Source organism: Portunus trituberculatus, chromosome 50 (assembly GCF_017591435.1).
Source record: "Portunus trituberculatus isolate SZX2019 chromosome 50, ASM1759143v1, whole genome shotgun sequence".
NCBI lineage: Eukaryota > Metazoa > Arthropoda > Malacostraca > Decapoda > Portunidae > Portunus > Portunus trituberculatus.
The window spans coordinates 10,541,393-10,546,392 of NC_059304.1; positions in this window are offsets into that span (position 1 = coordinate 10,541,393).

Consider the following 5,000-nt stretch of genomic DNA (forward strand, 5'->3'; position numbering starts at 1 on the left):
TATTCCCTACGAATTTCTACTTTACCCAGAACTTTATAGAAAAATCAAAGCAACAACGAATAAAGTAAAACCTCCCTACAATAACAGCAAAGACAGCAATAACAAAAGTAAAGCTACACCGTATAAAGTGAAAATAATAAATTCGTCAAGGAGAACACAATTTTTCCCTGCTCGTTCTCGTCCACATCACGTCACGGCTTAGCGATCTGACACGTGACGGAGCCGAAATCTCGATGCAGAATCCTCTTGGCGTGAGTGGCAGGCAGGCGGGCAGACAGGTGAGGTGTGCGAGGTGCAGAAATAAAAGGTACAGTGAACGAAAAGGAAAAAAAAAAATATTGTGTGATACATTGATAAACCTAAAATAGAGGCGAGAGAGGATAGGTGAGGGAGATACTAGAGGAGAAGGAGGAAGAAGAAGAGGAGGAGGAGGAGGAGAAGGAAGAAAAGCAGTGAAGTTAGGATGGTGGAAAAGAAATAAAAGTGAGAAAATAAAAGGCTAGGGATGAGCTTGTTACCTGACACACCTTTGAGAGAGAGAGAGAGAGAGAGAGAGAGAGAGATGGAAAGGGAGGAAAAAACGTTTGAGTGACAACATTTCCGGCATTAATTTGCATCGAGGGGCCAGACTAATGCCTCGCCCTTATCCCAGTGCCTCTTGCAATGACCGCACTGCCACTCCCTGTCTCTCTGTCTCCCTGTCTCCCTTTCTTCCTCTCCTCTTTCTCTCCCTCTCCATCTTCCTCCCAAAGCCTGCTACTCCCTTCAACCCTTTCACCTCCAGTCCACCTCCTCTTTCTTCTCTATTTTTGTATTTTTACCTTTTCTCACGACCGAATTTTTTGCAAGCTCTTTTATTGTGTGTGTGTGTGTGTGTGTGTGTGTGTGTGTGTGTGTGTGTGTGTGTGTGTGTGTGTGTGTGTGTGTGTATCCACTTAATCGCTTTAGTACGTGTAAGTCCTTTACGTGTGTTCCCATTTGCATACTCTCTCTCTCTCTCTCTCTCTCTCTCTCTCTCTCTCTCTCTCTCTCTCTCTCTCTCTCTCTCTCTCTCTCTCTCTCTCTCTCTCTCTCTCTCTCTCTCTCTCTCTCTCTCTCTCTCTCTCTCTCTCTCAAGTGGGTGTTCCTGTGACCCTCGTTTCTTCCACTAAAGTTGACCCTCGGGAAGGCGGCCACTTAAGAAACCGTGTCACCTGTCTCCTCCACCTCCTCCTCTTCTTCCTCCTCCTCCTCCTCCTCCTCCTCCTCCTCCTCCTCCTCCTCCTCCTCCTCCTCCTCCTCCTCTTCCCTCGTTAATTTTACCTTCCCTTCACATTTTATCTTCCCTCTTCTCTCATCTCCTCTCCTCTCTCTTCTCTTCTCTCTCTTTTTGCCTTTTCGTTCTTGTATCTTCCCTACTTTTTGTGTATTTTCTTTAATTTTTATTTTTCTCTTCTTTCTTCATTTCCCTTCTTGAATTTGTTTTATTTATTTATTTTCTTACTGTTATTGCTCTTTTTAATCCTGTATTTAGTTTCATTATTGTCTGGTTTATTTCTCTCTCTCTCTCTCTCTCTCTCTCTCTCTCTCTCTCTCTCTCTCTCTCTCTCTCTCTCTCTCTCTCTCTCTCTCTCTCTCTCTCTCTCTCTCTCTCTCTCTCTCTCTCTCTCTCTCAATTAATCCTGGTTCTACTATGTTATGAATCCTTTTATTTTATTTTATTTATTTTTATCAGCCGCTCCACCACCACCACCACCACCACCACCACCACCACCACCACCACCACCACCACTGTTACCTCTAATACATCTTCCTTATCCTCCTCATCCTCTTCCACCGCGTCTTCTTCCCTTTATCTTCTTTTTTTCTTCCTCTTCCACCACCACCACCACCACCTCCACCTCCACCTCTACCTCTACCTCCTCCTCCTCCTCCTCCTCCTCCTCCTCCTCCTCCTCCAGTAAGCTAATGATCTCTTCTCCTCCTCTGTATGCCCATCACCCACGTCCTCGCCTCACCTTAACACTTCCTCCTCCTCCTCCTCCTCCTCCTCCTCCTCCTCCTCCTCCTCCTCCTCCTCCTCCTCCTCCTCCTCCTCCTAGCTCCGTCTTTGTGTACTTATTTCCTCCGCTTCCTCACACCTTCTTCTTCTTCCTTCCCTCTTCTCTCCTCCCCCTCTTCTCTCCTCCCCCCAAAAAACCCTCCTGGCGTACCCAAACAGCCTCTTCAGGAGACACAAGCTCCTCCATCCCCTCCACTCTTTCCTCCACCTCCCTCCCGCTCCTCCACCTTTCTCTCTCTCTCTCACACTCCTTCATTCTTTGCACTCATATGTTCCTCCTCCTCTTCCTCCTCCTCCTCCTCCTCCTCCTCCTCCTCCTCCTCCTCCTCCTCCTCCTTTTCTTTTCCTCCTCCTCCTCCTCCTCGTCGTCGTATTTCTAGTTTTGTTATCTGCATAGTGTTCTGTTTGCATGTTTGTAAGTCTCTCTCTCTCTCTCTCTCTCTCTCTCTCTCTCTCTCTCTCTCTCTCTCTCTCTCTCTCTCTCTCTCTCTCTCTCTCTCTCTCTCTCTCTCTCTCTCTCTCTCTCTCTCTCTCTCTCTCTCTCTCCACACACACATATGCATCTTATATCCTTTCGCTTCATATGATTTGTACTACCACCACCACCACCACCACCACCACCACCACCACCACCACCACCTTGCCTTTCCCCTCACTCACTCCTCCCGACATACCAGTCCCATTGAGGCACTTCACGCTGCCTTCCTTCCCGCCCTGCCGCAGTGACCTTGGAGAGCCATCAGTCAGTGTGCGGCCCTCATTCCTTACCCTGCCCGTCCCCTTGCTCGTCCCTTGCTTGTTCCCTGCCCACACCCATCCGTAACCCTGCCCCTCTCCATTACATACCCTGTCCTATACTCTTGTGATCTCAACCTCTGTGTGTGTGTGTGTGTGTGTGTGTGTGTGTGTGTGTGTGTGTGTGTGTAGGCAGCTGCGAGTCTCCCCCCCACACACTAATGACTCTCGTATTGATGAGCCTGGAGTCAGCTGGTCTCCACTGGGCCCGTGAGAGGCTGGGGGCTTAGGACAGGTCAAGAGGTGTACTATATTTAGGCTGGTCTGGGGAATTAGGCTGAGGCAGGGCAGAAGGGTGAGGGAGTATGCGGGGATGAGGGAGTAGTGTTGAGTTTATGAGATTGTGAGGGTGTGCACAAGGGTGAGGGAGTAGTGGTGAGTGTGAGGGAAGGATGAGGGTGATGGTGGGGGTTTAGTATGAGTGAGAGTATGAGGAGAGGGAAAAGTTATAAATTTGCTATTTAAATAAACAGAGATGGTGAAGGAATAATTGACAGAAACAAACAATAACAGAGAGAGAGAGAGAGAGAGAGAGAGAGAGAGAGAGAGAGAGAGAGAGAGGGAGAGAGAGAGCATGTGTGTGTGTGTGTGTGTGTGTGTGTGTGTGTGTGTGTGAGACCAAAACCAAGACAGAATCCTAGACCCCACAACAAACCCCAATAAAAACAAACAATCCCCACACATTATCCATCAACAATAACACAATACCCCCTCTGAGCTTCTTAACACACCAGATGACGTCATACACGCACAAATGGCAGAATGAATGTAAATAAATGACGCAATACTCCTGCACTTCCCCTGGCCACCCCCCTTCCCTCCCTGACACTGATCCCTCACCAATCTGCCGGGGAAATAGTGCAGTAGATGGAGGAGACGAGACGAGTGGGAGCGCCCGATGTCTGGAAAAGATGGATCAGATCTCATGAGAAGCTGAAGGAGGGGCGGCGCGTGCTTCGGGGTGGACGGGGTGCAGGGGCGTGGGTGGAAGTGGAGGCGGGGTCTGTGGGATGGGAAGGGGGGGGGTAAGGACGAGAGCTTTCCTGTTCAAATAAACCTGGAAATAAAAAAAAAAAAGAAAGAGAGAGAGAGAGAGAGAGAGAGAAGGAGGGTTTAAAGCTGAGATGTGAGAGTCTGGAGGCGGTGGGACAAAAGGAGGGCGAGAGGGAGAGTAAATGAGAGAGAGAGAGAGAGAGAGAGAGAGAGAGAGAGAGAGAGAGAGAGAGAGAGAGAGAGAGAGAGAGAGAGATGCCTAGACTCAGGAAGAAATGAATGAGACTGCCATTACGACCGGAAAAGGAGGTGTAACTCACGTACTGTATCGCCCTCCCTCCCGGCGGCGCTCAGGTGTGCAAACAGTAAGACAGGTGACTCAGGGCCTGGCGATGAGGGGATGGGTGGCAAGAGGTCGCTCAGTGGTCAAGCAAATACAGAGAGAGATATATGATAGCGAAGGTGAAGCGTGGAAGGAGGGTCAGAGTTTGAGTGGCTGGCTGACTGGCTGGCTGGGTGGCTGGCTGGCTGGATGGGTGGGTGGGTGAGTTTTGGTGGATGGGCGGGGTGAGGGACATACCCTGGGGACATCATTAGGTACTTTGCCACTCTTGTTTCTTTCCTTCTTTCCTCTCTTTCCTTCATCCTTCCTCATCCTCCTCCTCCTGCACCAAGCAAGGCACGTGTCTCCTTCCTGCACCCTAAGCCCCACCAGTCACCCTTTGCCCTGAGCCTTACCGTGCCTCTTCAATCCGTCAGTGGTGTTATCTTCAGAGGCGTCTTGTTCCTTCCCTTCTGTATGCATGCATCATTCTGTCTTATCTCTTATCTCCCTCCTCTTTGCCTGCTCTCATTTTCCTTTCATTTTTACATTACTCTCTCCCTCTCCCAGTCGCTCTATATCTTCCCCTCCCCCTCCTCCTCCTCCTCCTCTTGAGTTAGGCGGCATAACCAGTACTGCTAGAGGCGTGCATACCAGTACAAGCACAGCGGAACCCTTGCTTTATACAGGGAAATGGAAAACTCTTATCAGGAACCGAGAGACGGGATCACAGGTCACGATACAGAGATAACGGGTCACCGGGCGTTACCTGAGGGCGGGGGAGGGACGGGGACAGGCCGGGAAGAGAGAGTGAGGGAGGAGGAGCTAGGTACAGGAGAAGTGGGTCTA